The sequence below is a fragment of the Thamnophis elegans genome, chromosome 1, assembly GCF_009769535.1.
Source record: "Thamnophis elegans isolate rThaEle1 chromosome 1, rThaEle1.pri, whole genome shotgun sequence".
In the NCBI taxonomy this organism is placed as follows: Eukaryota; Metazoa; Chordata; class Lepidosauria; order Squamata; family Colubridae; genus Thamnophis; species Thamnophis elegans.
This window is the reverse complement of record NC_045541.1, coordinates 75,419,091-75,438,977: the sequence shown is the minus strand read 5'-3', so window position 1 is coordinate 75,438,977 and position 19,887 is coordinate 75,419,091. Positions and strand designations below refer to the sequence as shown.

General features: G+C 38.3%; 1 protein-coding gene across 4 annotated transcripts in view; it reads right to left on the bottom strand.

Annotated features, from left to right (window-relative positions):
• The window catches only part of KMT5B (lysine methyltransferase 5B), a 34,261-nt gene extending 23,274 nt beyond the window's left edge, over nt 1–10,987 (bottom strand). For 2 of the 4 annotated variants that reach the window (XM_032221077.1, XM_032221099.1), the window contains exon 1: nt 10,352–10,869. The gene's annotated coding sequence lies outside the window, so the exon portion shown is untranslated. The other 2 variants (XM_032221092.1, XM_032221085.1) reach the window with 2 other exon arrangements.
• Nucleotides 10,988–19,887: the final 8,900 nt, after the last annotated feature.

Genomic DNA, 19,887 nt, shown 5'->3' with positions numbered 1-19,887 from the left:
GCTTTCTATGAAAATCAGATCTACAATTTGATCTTTCATCTGGGTATTTTTATCTGTTTCTCCCCTTTACATTTCTAAGATACTTAATAGTCATGTATGCAATTAATTGAACATTTCCCAAGTTATCCTTCAAAAACATATCCAGACATTGGGCTTTTATTTCTATAGCACCTATTGGATGTAGAGTGCTATTTTTGTTTTAGCTTCTGCAGCACAGTGAGATGAAAAACTGGTGAAAACTGGAAACAGAAAAAGTGGTATGCCAGGGATGAAAATAGGCAGTGATAATTCGACGTACTTGTTGCCCAAGCTGGGTATCTCCCCTTAGAAATCTTCAAGAAACTGAGCTAACTACTTTAATATGACATATTTTATTTACAATCTGTCTGTCTGTTTATTTAATTAATTCAATTCTGAATAAATACTGAAGCCAGCGCTACAGTATTGAAGACACTTGGAAGTTGGAAAAGAAGCAGCTTTTTTGATACTGTATATACTCGAGTATAAGCCTAGTTTTTCAGCCCACTTTTTGGGCTGAAAAAAGCCGCCTCGGCTTATACTCGAGTCAGTGAAAAATGTGCCCGAAATGGAGGAGAAAAAGGGGCGGGGCCATGCCGCTGGGTGACACTCGTGAATGGCCCAGTGCCCCTGTGAGTTTCCCCTCCCTCTGTGTCAGTTTGCCGCGCAGCGCGCACCGCACCATCCCCCCTCCTCACGTTCTAATGTAATGCAGGGCTGTCTTACGATTCCCCTTCCTCTCCTCCTGCCGCTCTGCAACGATGTCCCACCTCCTCCTTGTTATGGCAAGCAGCCACATAGCAATGTCCCACCTCCTCTGGTACAGTGATCCAATGATAGGAATCACTGTGCCGTGTGTCATAGGAGGCGGGACATCGCTCCCGCGGCTGCACGGGACATCATCATCACAGCGGGACATCAGCATCATGAGGTGAGTGAAGTATTTCATTGAATACACCGCTAGTTTACTGTTTTTCTTTGAAATAAATATTCAAAAACATTATTGGTATCTATTTTTATTTTTGAAATTTACCGGTAGCTGCTGCATTTCCCACCCTAGGCTTATACTCGAGTCAATAACTTTTCCAGTTTTTTGTGGTAAAATTAGCTGCCTCGGCTTATATTCGGGTCGGCCTATACTCGAGTATATACGGTAGTTTGCGTTTGAAATAGGTTGTTTGGATCTCACAGGAAATGCAATGACACACTTCTGATCCTGCCAGAAGTGTCTCGTTTGAAATGACTCTGCATTTTAGAGCATTTGTTTATAGGATGAAAAGTCTATTTTGCGTCAAAAAACTTTCAAATCTGAAACTTTTTCCACATTCTGGCCAGCAACGTCCTAATAGTTGGGAAAGAGATGTGAAATAGTTGATACATTCATATTAAAATTTAAAAACTGTATATTAAGTTGCAAAATTACACCAAGTGTTTTCCAAGGAATACAGAAGATTCCCCCTTAAGAACTCCATTCCTAACCACACAAATATACATAATCTCCAGCAAAGAAAAGTTTTATGCTGCATCATATTACAGAGCCTCATTACAATCAACACATCCATTTACTTCAATGTCTCTGTATTTAAGGGAGTAAAGTCACATTCTCCCTTCTAGCCTTCTCAGAGTGCATGTAGGGAATTCTGCCCCTTGCTTACTTCAATTAAGTATTGAAGATTTCTAATAGGGATGGAAAGGATCATTTAAGTTACCAGATCCAACCTTGGCTATGTTACAAAATCCAAATAAAGATGTTTTAAACAGATGGCTGTCTAATGTTTCCTTGAACACATCCAGTGAAGAAATTGCCCCTTGGGTAACTAATTCCATTGTCAAACTGCTCTTAATATTAGTTCCCCCCCCCCCAAGCCTAGAGCAGCAATCTAGAGCAGCAGTCCCCAAGCTTTCTGTCTTAATGGCCCAGCAGGAGGATGGGGGAGAGAGGATGGTTCTGTATGAATGGTAGGTGCGCCACGTGAGAGGTAGATGCTTGCATGGTCTGATTCCAAACAGGTTAAGGACCCTTGTCTAAAGGTTAAGGTGCTGGCCTAGGCACCAGGATACTGAATTCTAGTCCTACCTTTGGCATGAAAACCAACTGGGTGATCTTGGGCCAATCACTCTCTCTCAGACCAACTCACCTTATAGGGTTGAAGAAAATAGGAGGAAGAAATAGTATTACCTATGTTCATAGCATTGAGTTATTTGTAGAGATGCATTGTAAATAAATAAACACTCAGAATCTGATTTTCTGTAAATTAAAGCCACATTATGTATCCTTGTACTCTGGAACAAGGAAGAAGGGGCCTTCAGCTTTGGCAACAACATGCCCTATTTTCTCCACAAGAGGTGGATTGGAATGAGAATGTGTGACTGGCATAAAATCATCCACTCAGATTCATGCCTAAGGGAACACTAGAACTCATTCTTCTGGTTTCTAGCCCTGCACCTTAGCTACTTCAGCAACTTAAAGGCTGACCTAGAACAATGCATTTTTAACGCTCAGATCCTGAAGCCCTTCCTTGGCTTGAGATTCAGTGAAGACATTTTTTATCATCTGGCCATTGAAATGTATCTCTCATCAAATTTCACCATGACTTCAACAACTTCCACCCGTCCATCAACTTCAGCCTCGGCCTATTAACAGAACAAGTTCACTTCTTTGATGTCACCTTAAAATTATATAGTGGAGATAAAAACATCAACAGGAAACCTATACATTATCCAGCATATCTATATGCTTCCAACTTCCACCCAGAATACACCAACTAATCTATCATTTATATCCAGGCTCTATGCTATAACCACATTTCTTCTGACCCACTTGATTGATACATTCAACTGATGGGATTAAATCAGTCATTCAGGAGACTGAATTTACTCATTCAATGAGATCAATAAGCAAAGCAATTTAACCAGTTGAATGGAGGACCTATTAAAAGATAGACCATAGAAACAAAATACTTCTAGTTGTCACCTGAGGTTTAAATCACTCAAATGCATTATTGATCAGCTATACCCATACTGTACAATGATACATTTTCTGTAGCAAGCCAATATTTGCATACTGCCAATCACTGAACCTGAAGCAGATTCTCAAAGCAACAAGCAAGACAATTATGACAATATGGGAATCAAACCCTGAAACCACATGTCTATTTTGCCCCATATACGAATACAAGTATCTTCATGTGTTCTTCCCCCAATGTGGTATTTACCATAATTTGCCAGCAATGTCCCTCTGAGTTCTACATAGAACATATAAGACAAACTTTGTATAAAATAATTGATGTACACAAGTTTGACATCAGGCCACAACACTAAATAATATTTGAGCATTTCAACCTCCCAAATTACATTGTAGAATATCACAAAATGACTGTTTTGTAAAAGCGGACTTAACAGCACCATCAAGCAAGATACTGTTGAATTTACAGCCATCAAAACACTTGAGGGAATCTTAGGTCTCAACAAACACAATGTGTTTGAATGCATTTCTACTGTTAATTGATTCTTATAATCTTTCTCCTATCAGAGGTAACTGGCAATTTCATAACCAATCTATTTTCCCTCCTTTTGCCCCACATCCCACCTCTATTTTCACCCTACAGTCTAGCCAGCGCATCTGATGAAGTGAAATGTAGCTCACAAAAGCTTATGCCTTATAACAAAAACTCTCAGTTGAAAAAAGGTGCAGACTCTTGACTTCTTTTTGCCACTAACATGAGTCCTCTCCTACAAAACCTAAAGTCAACTTGTTGTAATGTATCAATTTGAAAGTAGATTTAAAATTGAAGATTAGGTAAGAGCTACATTAGTTCAATTAGAATTTACTATAGTACTTTCTCTTAGCACTTCTACAAATCTTTCAAGATTTGGCACAAAATAGTATGAAAAACAGCAAATGATACTTCCAGTCTTCAACTCCTCCCGAATGATGAATGAATGTTGTGCTCTATTTTTAATATTATGTATTGTCTTATGTTTTTTGTCTTTGTACCCCCCTCCCCGTGTTTTGTAAGCCGCCCTGAGTCCCCTCAGGGAAAAGGGCGGCCTATAAATTATAATAAACACTCTAAACAGACAAAGAAAGAGGAAAATATCCCTCCCATTTACACAGCACTTTACAGTCTTATGAGATTAATCATGTCCTCTGAGAATTTGTTTACACCTCTCCCAGTAACCTAGATTTATATCAAAATTTTAATAGTGACAGATTGAGTTTTAATAATAGAGTGTTAAGACTGTTCTGACTTCCCTTTTCTGCTAAGATTTATAATTTTCTTTTTTGAAAAAATAATTGATAAATTTTACTTCTTGATTGATCTAGTCCCAAAAACAAAATGGAGGGAAAGAACTGACCAATCCCTTAATGCCATAAGCACAGGAAGTAAGAATACAAAACATGCTTTATTTTTTTTCCCTTTTAAATTACCAGGATGTAATATGGAATATAAGATAAGATCTTCCTAGATATAGTACCATGAACAAGAATAAAGGTATCTATGATATACTTTTTAGGAAACAGGTAACATAACAAGAACTAGTAAGCCACATACCAAGGCAGGAGGTGAAGCTAGGGTATGCAGGTCCAGGTCTTCTGGGAAAAAAGGCATGAAATCATATCTCTTTCATGTTAAAACTTAGCACTGTGACTAAACTATGTCATTATTACTCCACTACACGAAACAATATAGTTCCAATATAAAAAGGTGTAAAGTTGCAATAAATTCCTTTAAAAATGTCACATTTTAAAACATGGAATTCAATTGGGAATGAGGAAAGGCCTCTGGAAATACTGTGTCTTCTGTACGAAGAATAAAAACAAATATAGTACACTTTAATAGAATAATTGTGTGCCTTATAAGAGTATATAAACAGATGGTTTCCTAGCTTCTAGTGCAGCATCTTCATCTGCTATATTCAACTGGCTCATACTTCTGACCCATATAAATTTAACTTTTGTTGTAAATTTTAAACAATATATTATCACCCATGACTGCAAGTTTCACACAAAAAAATCTTGGTCAGGCAGCCACCGACCAAGCAATAGCTGCCAGTCCAGGAGGATGACCAAGTCAGTACCAGCCTCAAATAGTGAAGTACAACCTAATTCATCCAATGGTGGGGGTGGGGGGTGATAAAAAAATCCACAAACACTTAGTCTTATCAAGATTTAGGCAAATCTGTTCCTCTTAGAACTATGCATAATCTTGCAATATTGATATGTGATCTGACCTTCATCCAAGGCCTATTAATAAAAAAAGTACTCTGGTTAAACAGACATTACCCAATCAGCGTACTGTATTATGTCTTTATTGAATACTTTGAGCCACTATTCATTATATTAAAAATTATATTCCCATTCTTAAGAATGGTGAAATACAAATGAAATATAATAGAAGGGGAAACAATATAAGGTGAGCGGTATCGATTGGCAATTGCTATTAGAAAGAACAGGAAGCTCCTGTTCGTATTGTATTGTGTAAATGTGGTGTACGTCTAAGTTTTGTGTGTGTGTATTTTACATGTTTGTAAACAATTTTTTTAAAAAAAATATATTCCCAAGGTTGCATGCACATTTGTCCAAATTACACGTGGCCTCATGTGAAGCTTTGAATTGGACAAAGGAGCACATCACCCCAGGAAGAAGGCCTGGCACAGCCAGCAGCTGCCTTGAAAAATGCCAGGTTGGGCATATCCCATCAGCAGTGGGAGCAAGAAGATGGCAAAGGGCAATGCCGGTGAAGCACAGAGCAGCAGGACATAGTGCAGGGTGTCCCAAAATGTAGAAATGGAGTTTGTGTTTTTTTTTGGGGGGGGGGGGAGAAGAGACAGGCAGGTAAGGAAAGGCAGTTCTTTGCCTTCTCAAGACTCTGGACTAGGGGACCAAGCCAGGAATGTTTAGATTGGAATGGGTCCTAGCCTAATGACCAGCTGTGATTTGGTTAACGACAGCAACTGGGACTGCTGGAATATTCATTGCTAAGCGAAGTCAAGCTTTACAATCACATAGCTCAGCAATGGAAATTCTGGTCTTTGTAACATCATTCTAACAAACTTATGAACAATAAATTATCATTAGTATATTGTGCTAGCATATTCACAAGGAATGCCAAACCGATATAGAAAAAGTTTGATATGCCAGTCATTATTACCATCTCTACTGCATGTATGGTTTCTCTAAAGCAGTGGTTCTCAACCTTCCCAATGCCGTGACCCTTTAATACAGTTCCTCATATTGTGGTGACCCCCAACCATAAAATTGGTGTCTTGGTTCTTAGCTAAGACCATCGAAAATATGTTTTTTATGATAGTCTTAGATGACCCCTGTGAAAGGGTCGTTCAACCCCCAAAGGGGTCCGACCCACAGGTTGAGAACCACTGCTCTAAATAATGTATCAGAACCATAAAGAGGTTGGCAGAGAAGACAAGACTTGCAAACTCACAAGCTTTTGAATCACAATGGAATTAACTAACAATGTAACAATGAAAGCCCATGGGAAATATGAAGACAGACAATAGGTTGGACTTGCCAAATTTGCTAAACTTAAAATACAGCAGAGTTCTGTCAGCATATCATGCAGTGTTAACATAACTGACAGAACCATTTGTTTAATGGTTAATGTATAATTAAGCATTATAGAGAATCTAAAAGCTTACATTATCTAACATTAATACCACCCCTAGTAAAGACAGTGCCCCATTGTACATTACTATAATTTCATGATACCCTGTTAATCAATATACATGAAATATTTTTAAATAATTGCCGATTACAAACAAAACAAAAAACAACAAAAACTCACTCCAAATCTCAGAATTCTTACTGTATTTACAAGTTAGATACACAAAAAATATAATCATTCCAACATGCCTTTCTTAAGGGCTAAAATTCAAAAGTAGGTCACATTCTCAAAAGAAAAAAAATGTCTTCAGATCTACCTAAAATGCAAAATATATATGCCTAACAACATTAATACATTTAATATAATTTTCATAGGTTATGAAATAAAAGAAAAATTTAAAAAAATGGAATAGTGGAAACTATAGCCATATACACCACTGAGAAATTAAAACAAAAATACATATAATACATTGTGAAACTCCAGTATGATGCTATATCTATAAAATCATTAATAATAATTTGGTTTGTACCTATTTGACAAAGAAGAAAGAAGAAAAAATAGGTAGGAAAAATAGGTATAATTTTTCTTTGTTTAGTAAAACTGTTACTAATGCACACATACAATATCAGTGCCTCCCACATTTCTTTGTTTACTATCTAGCTTGAATAAGACTCTTGTAGAGAACTTCAAGCTTACACAAAATTTTACAACCAAGTTGAATATTAATATTGCACACAGACAGATTTTTCTTTTTTTCAATGCTAGCATTGCTTTTTTAAGATACTTTAGCAACATCCCATCAAACAGCCTAATTTAGTATGAACAAAAAGTATGCATTTGGGACAAAGATTTGAAAAGAAAAAATAAAGTTGGCATGGACATCTTAAAAAATGCAGATATTTTAAATTTCATGATTATGCTACTCCCAGGAAGCTGATACATTTGTAAATTAATAGAAGCGACAGATGTGACAGATGTCTTCAACTAAACTTTTCAAATTCTACAGTTCCAAATATACATCCACAATAAAAGGCTAATTTTACCTTTCCTAGAACCTTTTGACTTACTCAGCACAAAATTTAAAGCTACAGTATATATGTTTGGATAAATCACGGTAGACAACAGGTGGGATTCATATATTTTTAATGTTCTGACACTCAACTACTCATATAGAGAAAACATTAGCTAAAGAACAAGCATTTTAGTCAAATCTTATCTAATGTGAAAATAGTGAAACATTTTACTATGCTAAATCTGCACCGTTATGCCTGACAATCCAGTCATCATACAACTTTATGATTTCACAGGTTACTTTAGCCCTTATTTTGGAAGAATGAAATATAGCTCAATTTATACCAATGATTTCAAACTTTTTATAGTTGGGGTATGTTTTTCATACTGTACTAAATGGCCATGGAATTTCTGTATATTGAAAAATAATCCAAGGATCATCTCTCTCTTTCTCTCTTACTCCTGCTGCAAAGCATAGAATAGATTAAGTTTATGTTCCATAACTGGTAACTTTCAGATGCTTTAGGATTGCATCTTCCAGTGTTTATTAAGTGTAGGCTCCAGAATAGAAAATACTGGATTAGATCTACTAGTGTGATATCTGTATCCTACACTGAATGAAAGCACACCCTCAGTTATAATACAGTTCAGCGTCTGCTTGTAGCTATACCGTGCAGGGCAATATCAGCATATTTGGGCCAGAAGTCTTTAAGAAATACTTATTCAATATTATATGCCTTCTCCTCTGAGTATACCAGCAAGCTTTTGAGTAATGCCAAGTGCCCTAAAATGTTGTCTAAAAATAATTACTTTTCAATCCACTTTGTGATACAATAATATATTTCTGTATCTATTTCACACTATATAGCACAGTAAGTTATCAATTTTAATCAACCTACTAGACAACAAAGACATTTTTCTTCTCAGTAAACATGCTACCTTGTTGATGTTACCATCTAATTGTGTTAGCAAGTATTGTCATATTCTTTGAAACAAACATGTTTAGAAAAAATGTTAAGAACCAAAAATAATGCGATTCAGATTCACAATAATCAAAAGGGACTGTTGCATACTTTCTTCCCCTAACAATTATTTTCCTGGCTAGTGAGAGTTTCATTCTACAACACTTCAAATGCATCCCAGTACAGGTAACTCTAGACTTATGACAACTACAATTGAGCCCAGAATTTAGGTTGCTAAGTGAGAAATTTGTTGAGTTTTGCGGCATTTTACGACTTTTCTTGCCACATTTGTTAAGTGAACCACTGCAGTTATTAAATTAGTAACACGGTTGTTAAGTGAATCTGGCTTCCCCCACTGACTTTGCTTGTCAGAAAGTTGCAAAGGATTATCACATGACCCCGGGACATTGCAACTGTCCCAAATATGAACCAGTTGTCAAGCACCTGAATGTAAATCACGTGACCATGGGGATGCTGCAAGCGGTCATATGTGAAAAATGGTCATAAGTCATTTCTTTCGGTGCCTTTGTAATTTTGAACGGTCACTAAACGAACTATTGTTGTAAATCGAGGACTACCCTTTATTGAAAAATCGCTGACAAGGAATAGTGTGAACTACTGCTCTCATTGCTTGATTGGGACTGTGGATGCGAAGTCCCTGCTACTTTAGAGTGTCTTTTCTAAATCTTCAGCGCCCCCTACAGGCCGCCTCTGGCTTTTCTCAGCGGCCGAGGGCGGCGAGCTCCTCCAACAGTCAACTCCTACCCGGTCCAGTCATGTCTGTTTCTGCCTCGGGCACGACAACCCAAACCTCTCAGAAACGTTAAGAGAAAATAACGACCCCCTCAGAATAAGAATCGGGCTTACGAACCTCCTGGAGAAATCTCGCTCCGGCCTGTCTCCCTGAAATGCCACAGGAGCGCAGGAATGTCAGCTGTCATAGCTACTAAATCCCAAGCGGGTGTGCGGAACCTCGGTCGCCGGTGGCCCAGGACCAGCTACCTTCCTCCGGCCCTTTTCCGACAACGGCGGGCTCCCAGGCTCCGCTCTCCCGGGAAGAGCCCATCCGAAGATCCCTGCCCTCCAGGGGAAGCGTTGGAGGCTAATAAGCCCCGGGAGGCCTAACCCCGAGGGAGCTCAGCCCCAAGTCCTCCCAGCTCCTTGGAGACGCGAGCGCAGGAAACGACCCACAGCAGCTGCCCGCCTATGGGAGCCCACAAGGGGGTGCGGCGAGTCGGGGTCTCTAACTGGCCAAGGCCTCTTCCGATACCACCGGGCTCCCGCTGCCTCCTCCAGCCTGACAGGCGCCCTCCGGCCCTGCGAGGAAGGCCCGGTTCCTTCCCTCGAAGCCCTACCAAGCATCTCTTCGAGCTTTCTCCCCCCCCGTCCCGTCCCTCGCCGCCCTCTCAACTTGACCGGTCCTTCCCTCAGCCCCTCTCCCTATATCGCACTAGGAGGGGGTCTGTTGGTTCTCCCCGGGGAGAACCAACAGACCCCTCCTAGGCCGAGCCCCACGGGAATTAAAGGTCCTCCCAACATTTTTTCTGCCAGGGAGACCCCCCCTTTTCCTCAGCTACGAAAAACAGCCCCCCCCAAAAAACCGCCTGTGTCCCCCGGACCAGGCCCACCCAGCGGGCCTCCTTTCTCCCTCCCGCCCCCTCCCCGGAAGGAGTGGGGCCCTTGCCCGTGTGCCAGTTGCCGCTCCCCCCCCTTTCGTCCACGCGAAGCACTCACCTCCCGATTGCCACTGGGCCCCGCCGTCCTTTTCGCCCCCCGCGGCCCCCGAATCCAAAGTCTCTGTCGTCCAGGCGGAGACTCCCAACCAGAGGCGGAAAAAAATTAATCATAAAAAATAATAATAAAAATAATTCCAAGGGGGAAAAATGGCGGATTAAAATCCAAGATGGCGGCACCGAAGGCCGAATTATGTCAGGCAACGCTGCCTAGAGATCCATCCGCCGCGTCCGCGAGAAGAAGTCCCCGAGGCCGCTCAGAACGACCCCGCAGCGCTACAACGGGGCCCGCGGCACGTTGCGAGTCTTCTACGAGGAGAGCCCGTCACCTCCAGCAGACCCGCGCGGGCGAAATCCTGCTGTGCGCAAAAGCCTTTTGTCTTTTCTCTAGGCCCCCTGGCTTCCTCGCACGGCCATAAGAAACGCCTCCTGCTTGTGCGCTCCGAGAAGGCGGAGGAACACTCCAGATTGGTAGAGGACCTCTTTTGCGAGAGCGGAGGAATACATCGCCACAAAGATTCTTACCTTAGTGTACTGGTTTAACTCGAGGGGCCGAAGAGAGGTACCAACCAAGCATCGCCTCCGCAGTCCCGACACCTCTATGGGAGGCGGAATAACATTGCCAATACGGTTACATATCCCTCGCAAGGTTCGAAGCGGAGGGATACACGGATAAACAAGAGATGTTTAGTAGAGTTTTAAGAGACCGAAAGAAATCCATTAAAAATCAATCCGCCCTGCTCCCTCCTCTCCAGCCCTTTAAATAAACCCGAGCTTTGGCGAAGCCTCGTCAGGCCGGTGCGGGCCGCTCGGTTCGGGGCTTTCAACCTAATTCATCTGCCCTTAAACTGAAACCGGCCGAGGCGAGTGCAGCTCCCTGGCCGCGAGTTACTCGGGCGTGGGTCCCCGGGATTCGAGGTTCCTAATTTGGCTCGCTATGAAGAGTCCGCGAGAAGAAGGAATCCGAATCCAGATCCGATTGTCCACACTTCCTTTGTACAAGTTAGCCCACCGAAGCCTGGGTGGGGCAAAAGTCTCTAAAAAAAGAAGGTTGCACGAAGCTCTGGTTCCTCAATACTGAACAAACCTTTGATGAGTCGTTGGTTGTTTGCTCACCCTCCCCCCATCTCATTTCTCTAACAAAAGGGAAAGTGACGGGTGATGACAAGGGGCCTGTCACCTGGAAAAGACCCCCCCCCCTGAATTCTGTAAGCAGCGGCAGCCTTTTGCAAACGTTGCTCACGGAAAAATAAAATGTGTGGGGAAAGGTGAAGACGTTGGCAACCCAGGGGAGTGGGGCTGTCCTGCACGATGCGCAATGGGGGGGGGGGGGTTTCTCCTAAACAAATATTTTCCAAAGAGGGCTGGATAGACAACTTGGTGTCATATTCTTTTAGTGCATCCTGTGGGCGGCTGTCATTTCGCTTTGATCTTCCGAAGGCTGGCTTGTAGGTTAATTTGGTCGCTAAAACTTGACTCCGTATACCAACAGCCTTAGCTTTCTCTAGCTTTTCATCGCTTTCTTTGTCATAATCACAAATGTCACCTTTTGGGCTTCCCCTTTTCTTGTTCCCTTTCAGTTTGCAGTAGTTTGGGTCTTTTGCATATTTTAGGTTTATATCTAGAGCAGGAACACAGAGGACTGCAGCAGCTTAATACTTTTCTAGGGAAGATATCTTGGGGGGTCTTTCCTAAATAGGCTAAACTGTTACTCATTTCCTTTAACTAGGTCTGTTGTGAATACAGGTATTTACATATGTTGGAGAGTTCCTGTTATTAATGAATTGTTCTGTTTTCACAACCCTTGAGCAAAGCTCAAAAGCATGGCTCCTGTTATATAACCATTATATCAGCTGTTTAATAAACAACAAGGAAATATGTATTAGTTAAACAGATTCAAGGAAGGTAAAAAGGGGAACCTAAGGAAAACTGGGCAGGAAATAAATGGGAAAGTAGCAAACCTCTGAGTAAGTTTCTACGTATGAAGAATGGTTTTGGAAACTTTCAGCAACAGTGGTACTGTAGATTGGATAGCTGATATTTTTTTCAGATCCTTAATTTAGGAGAATCTCTGGTGTGTTTGCCACATATCTAGACAATGAGTGACATTGAAAATGCATGTGCTCCCATCTTAATTCCTTCCCCGCTTGTCATAACTGACTATATAAACAAGGTCCCATGCTTATGTGGTACAATATCCATTTCCAATTTGAATTACAGGTGTCCTTGTTTAGTGATCACAACTGAGACTAGCAATTTGGTCATTAAGCATTAATTGTTTAATGAAACCATGACTGTGCTTATGATCTTTCCTCAGCTTTCCTTTGCTTTGAAGACCCACAAAGGTTATAAATGCAAGGACTGGTTGCAAACTTACTATCATAATTGCAGTTGCCAATTGTCTACCTTATTGTCGTTCTACATAGTGTAGGAACTCCAGTTACAACATCCATGACAGATGCCTTGTTGTCTCTATCTGAAAGTATCCAGTGAATGGAAACTCACCACCTTGTTAATAAACAGTTCCATTGCTGAACTATTAACATTAGAATTTTTTTCCCCTAATGTTCAATCAAAATTTGTCGTCCTGTAGCATAAGGCCATTGCTCCAAATTCTGTGTTCTGGGATTTCCATGGGATAGTTCTTCATGTCTGGTGGAATATTTGTAACATTTGAACCCACTCAGAATAGTGGTTGCTGTGGAATGTCACTCATAAGTGAGCTTTGGACCTTGATTAAAGGGCTGTATGCAATAGCAAGTAATGTGGTGTATCTACTGTTAACCAGACTGATCAGCTTAGCCTGTTTTCATGTGAAACCTTGAACTGCAAACTATATTGGCATGTAGCACAACAGTATTTTCCTTGAAAGATAAATATAAAATTAAGGTACTGATCTTGATTACATGTGCCAAGACCAGTATATTGGAGGGGCATTCAAAAGGTATGAGGCTTCAGTTCTTTCACAACCACCATTTTGACTTTTTTGATTTCTCTAGATGGCCTTGGTCTAGTTTGTTGTGCAAGCACACCCGGTGCGGTTGATAATTCAATGTGTCATAGAAACCCAGAAAATTGGATTAATTGAATAAAACATAGTTCAAAAGCTTTCATTTCAAGCCAGAATGGATAATTCAATAGGCAGTACACTGGAGAAAATTGTTAGGTAGACTACATCTTCCTTCAATCGTGTCTGTTCTCAAAGACTGCCTGCATCAATCCCTGCAGTTTTCTTGGTGAGGTTTTTCAGAAGGGTTCCACCACAAAACCGCAGAGGACAAAATCGCGGTCGACGAAAGCGCGCATTTGACGTCATCACAGCGCGACGAAAACATCGCACTGTGATCGAAAAATGTAAAAATAAAGCGAAAACCTTACCCTAACCCCCCCAAACCTAACCCTAAACCTAACCCTTAACCTAACCCTAAATCTAACCCTAAACCTAACCCTTAACCTAACGCTAAACCTAACGCTAACCCTTAACCTAACGCTAAACATAACCCTAACGCTCTAAACCTAACCCTAACCCTTAACCTAACCCTTAACCTAACCCTAAACCTAAACCTAACCCTTACCTTTATGTGAATCGGCTTGCTTTATTTTTATTTTTATTTCAATTTTTAATTTTTTTTGTCGCGCTTTAATTTTTTTTGACGTCAAATGCACGCTTTCGTCGATCGCGCTTTTGTGGACCGCGGTTTTGACGGGTCACGTTCAGAAGTGGTTTGCTATTTCCTCCTTCCTAAGACTGCGAGAAAATGCCCAAGGTCCCCCAGATGGTTTTGTGCCTATGACCAGACTAGAATCAAGGTTAACCACTACACCAAACTGACTCTCATAGACTGCATCTAAACCACTTTAAATAATTAATTGCTTCAATCAGAAGAGCATTATTGCAAAAATGGCTCAAAATCAAAAAAATCCACTTTGTGAAAATCCCGAATTGGCTATCACGGACAGAAAGGACAACCCATCCAAATTTTATAGATTTGAACAAAATGCTAAGATACAGAGACTTAATTGATAGACAGGGAAATTTAAAAACAATTGAAGAATTGGCAGAAGAAAACATGAAAGTTGACTGGCTAACTTACCGCCAAATCAAAACTAAATACAATAAAGATACTAAATTATATGACATTGAAACAGAACCACACGAATTGGATAAAATTATTCAAAGCCCAGATAGAAAGAAGATAGGGAGAATATATAAATTCCTCCTGAAGTATAAAATGGAAGAGGAAATCGTGAAAGAACAAATGATAAAATGGGTGCAGAACTTTGGCTATAATATTGAATTAGACAAATGGGAAAAATTTTGGGGAACAAACTTACAAATGACACTATCAGTTGCATACAAGGAAAACCCTAAAAAATGTTTTACAGATGGCACCTGGCACCAACAAGGATAGCTAAAATCTTAACAAATACCTCCCCAAAATGTTGGAAATGCGAATCAATACACGGAACATATTACCATTTATGGTGGACCCGTGAGGAGGCTAAAATATTTTGGAAAAGGATCAAAAATTGGCTGGAGGCAATAACGGGGGTTAAAATAGAATGGAAACCTGAAGTTTTTTTTATTAGGAATAATTTCTGCGAAATACAAAAAAGAAATCTAGTATTTAATACTACATATAATTACAGTGGCAAGGATTGCCTTTGCCCAGAAATGGAAAAACAAATTAATTCCAAGGAAAGATGAAATAATAAGAAAGATTGTGCTGAAATGGACAAACTAACTAAAGAAATCCAGGAAAAAGAAGAATCAGAATTCTACCAGATATGGGATAAATGGTCAATGAAGGAATATAACAAAACTCAAAAAATAATAGTTATGAGTAAAATAATAGGCTTAAGAATGGTGAAATCCAAATGAAATACAATAGAAAGGGAAATAATATAAGGTGAGCGGTATCGATTGATAATTGCTATTAGAAAGAACAGGAAGTTCCTGTTCGTCTTAGGTATTCTGTAAATGTGGTGTATGTGGTGTTTGTGTGTGTGTATTTTACATGTTTGTTAATAAAAAAAAATTAAATAAATAATTAATTGCTGCTTCTGCTTCTATTGCTAGTTTATAGAGAAATGTAGGCTGAAAGATGGTTGGATAATTTATAATTCAGTATGAACTCCTTGGTTATCTCTGAGCTTGGTGGTTGTTTTTTTGCAGGCGTTTCATTACCCAGACTAGATAACATTATCAATGGTAGTTAGGAGTAGGGTTCACTCTCAATTTATATTCTAGTGGCTGGCCCTATCAGTGCTGGTCTTGGAGATTCTTTGGTTGGGCTGTTTACTGTTAGCCAAAGAACCTCTAAGGCCATCCCCACCAACATTGATAGGGCAAGCCACTAGAATATAAACTGAGAGCAAACTCCACTGCTTACTAGCACTGATGATGTTACCTAGTTTGGGTAATAAAATGTCTGCAAGAAAACAACCAAGCTCAGAGAAGAGCAAAGAACTCTCATTTCAATCCTGAGCTACAAATATTCTCCTTTATTGGTAATTCAGTGTGTCATACAAAGAGAGCCAGTTTGTTATAGTGGTTAAGGGATCAGGCTACAAATGGGTTGAACATGTAATTGCTAAAATATATCAAATTTTGTTGAGGTTTGAAACAAAAGAACAAGTTAAAAAGTGCATCATAAAATGGGCTGATACTTTTGGTCATAATAAACAGATGAAGTAATGGAAAGAATGTGGCTAAAAGGACTGAAATTCACTTATAATTTAAGGGAGAACTTTTAAAAAAGATGTACCATTGGTCCAGGACAGCATTATCTAAGATTTATAAAGATATATCTAAGATTTATAAAGTTAATTGTAATTAATATTGGAAGTGTGAAAAACATTAAGGGATATTTGACTATTCATAGTAGACTTGTGAAAAAAATGGATACAAATACACATAAAGATGCAAAAAATGCTGAAGATTAATATTTAGATGAAACCAGATTTTTTTTTTAATTTGGATTTTTTTTAATTTGGAGTATCCAATTCTAATTGGATAGCCAATTAGAAAAGATTTATGGAAGACTGGTAACTACAGTGAGACTATGCACAAATGTGAAAAAATACTGAAACACTCACAATGGAGGAATACATTATAAAGGTGGCAGAAATGGCACAATTGACCAGTTTGAGTCAGAATGAAACAATAAGAACTTTAATGAATGACTAGAAACCTCTTAAAGACTTCTTGCTAAAAATGAGAAAAATGAATTGGTTGTTTATGGATGTGCTGATTAAAAAGAATGCATATGGAAGGTAATCATGTAATGCAACCTTAAAGAAGGAGGATGGATAATCAATTTGTAACTGCTGTAAAGATCAGAAGTTACTTCTTTATATCTTTCTTTTTTTTGTCTGTATTGTTTCCTGATTTTTCTTTTGTCTATTTCTTAACTTTTTAATATATTTTTCATGTTTGCCTTTTACCTACCATATGTTAAAATATCTAATAAAAATATGTTATTGTATGCTGCCCAGAGTCATTTTTGGCAAGTTGGGTGGTGATATAAATTTAGTCAAACTTCTATTTTGGATGTATACTATTAATTTTGCCATTGCTGAGTATTTCTCAAGTTTTGGTTTCAAGTCATATATTGTTGACAAAAGTATCTGTTTTCTGGTGGGCCAGATTTGTCATTGCAGCTGTGAGCAAATATCTCAGCAGATTGTGATATTTTAATTTGTTGTAGTGGAAAGATTTTAGTAAAAAACCCTGAGGTTTCAATTTAATCTTTGGAAGATGTTTTTTGAATAATGCTATGTATTACTTTCCAGTGCTTCTGAATATTTACATGACCACCACATAAGATAAAATGTTCCTCCTGTATCACAACATTTCCAACAGCTATTTAATATGATTTTATCTATTTTTGCAATCGTGACTGGAGTTATATACTATCTGTAAAACATTGAGTTCCAGGTTCTCCTAAATTATAGTTTGGGGTAAATTGCATTGAATATTTCAATAAGTCATCCTATAGTTGAAATGTAAATGTTTCTTTAAAAATTTGTATCACTTTATCACATAATCATTTGCTTCTTCTGTCTCCATGTCACATTTTAATAGTAATCTATATAACGTATATGTCCTAATAATGGCTTTATTCTGTGTAAGTCTTTCAAATTATTGTTTGTCTTAAAACTCCTCCTCCTTTCTTAAGGCCATGTTTTATTTTTCCAACAATCTGTAAATGCTTTTTACATTTGCCAAATAACTCTTGCTATATATTTAGTGTATAGCTAAAAACTGGATGCACCATTTCTGCACACATAATTACACTTTTCTTATAATTGTCTTTATAATAAAAGACATTTGAAGGTGAAGCTAAAAGCAAGATTGCTGATTATTCTTTTTTATAGAATGTTCATATCAGACTCTGCTCTCTTTGACTATGACAGTTTGTCTGGCAATATAATTCCAAACAATTACAATCTTTGTAGGCATAGACAAAACTTGGCATCTTTTCCAAGGTCCTCACTGCTGTTCTACCAAATGCTAGTCTGTATTGTAATCCTTGATTGCTGGTTCCTTTAATGGTGATAGTTGATCCTACAGACAGAAGCTGTCCACCAGTATCTTCATTGTAAAATTTAAGAAGAGCTTCTGTTGTCATTTGTTTGGTTTTATTTATTTAGAGTGCTGATCTAAATCATTTTCTAGTACTAAAGATTCCTCTAAATAGAGAATAATTTCTAATTTATCTTGGATGTTGGTATCTCTACTGTACAAAATTTTAGTATACTTTTTCTTTAGTTTTTCTTTTATCGTCTTTGGACCAGTTGTTATCTGTCATTGGCATCCTTCAGCATACAATTTGAGATTGGAACTTCTTTCTGAATTCAGAGATTTTTTTGGAAGACTTCCCTTGTTTATCCATATCTGTTTTCATCTTCAATGTCTTTACAAATGCTGCAATCCTGATTCCCCACCCCCCCCCAACAGTTCTCTGAAATTCTTTCTTAAGTTTGCTTATGAGATCTTTGTCTTTCTTGGCATTGACTTCTCTTCTTTGCAATTTTCATGTTTGTTGTGACATCTAGTTTGCTTTTTTGATCTTTGGTAGTCTGTTTTCATATTCATCGGTAATAACTTTTAATGTCATTCCACAGCTCCTCTATTCCTAATGTAGGAACTTCAGGATTTAAAAGCAATTCCTGTGGTTCTCCTTGGAAATGATGAATACATGCTCAAGTTTACATTATAGAAACTGATTCTCCTTCTGCTTTAGCTGAACTTGGAATTTTCACAAGAGTAGTTTCTTTATCTGATCCACAGTCAGTTACACCTTTGATATTATAAGTGAATTCTTCTTATTACTTAGAAGAAATTGATTATAATTATAATGTTGATTTTGGTGTAGTCCATCTGGTGATATCCATGTATACTGGTCATTTTGGTTGTTTAAAGACTGCATTAGCAATCAGGAAATCATTGAACTGGCAGAAATTGATAAGTTATTCTGCTTCATTTTGGTTTCCAAGGCTGTACAGTCCAACTCCATTTTCCTTCTCTTATTTCCACCTTTGGCATTACCATCGCCAAACACAAGCAGCACATCTTGCTTGCATATTCTGTTGATTTCAGATTGAACTTAATCATAAAACTCATCAACCTTCTGTTCTGCATCAGTGGTTGGAGCATAAAGTTAGGTAATTGTAAGATGAGTCTGAGAATTTTCCGTGTAATTCAAAAAGTAATTCAGTCTGTTTTAATACACTCAAACTTTTCTTAAACAATGAGGCACACAATTTGTGAATGCTCCTTGTTTTTGTACTATCACTTGAGGTTCAGTTGTACTTGACAGCATGTAATGGCAGTCATAGATTTCTTTTCTGCAGAAATAATCTTGCAATTGTGATTCATTCTCTAGTACCTATGTCATTCACAGTATATAACAGTGTCCTTGAAAAGTATTCAGAAGCTTCTGGTTCAAATGCAGTCCTAACTGGGAATATTTAGGTTGGTAGGCCTGGGAGATTTGATTGCTTGCCCATTCACTTTCAATTCTAATTTGGGTACTATTTGTTGGACAGGGAGAACATATTGGTATCATTATAGTTAAATTTTAGATCTTCAGAAACAAATGTATGTGAAGGATTTTATCATTAAAATAGCTTTTTTTGTCTTTTTTTTTTGCTTTACTTTGCTTTTATTAAAAATTGTGTTGACGTTCCTAGACAATACAAGAGCCATTTATAAATAGTTGCAGTCAATAGTAATAGTAATAGTAATAGTAATAGTAATAGTAATAGTAATAGTAATAGTAATAGTAATAGTAATAGTAATAGTAATAGTAATAGTAATTTAATAATAATAAATAATTAATCAAACTTTTATACTGCCTGACTCCCAATAATTCTGGGCAGCTCATAAAAATAAATGATTATTTTACCATTGATTTGGATTTTAAATTGTACTGTAATCAATCTAGGATAATTATGAAGACAGTATATAAATGTTGAAATGAGTCCATGTACAAGTGGATGAAAGAATAAATAAAAAGTGACTTTTGTGTA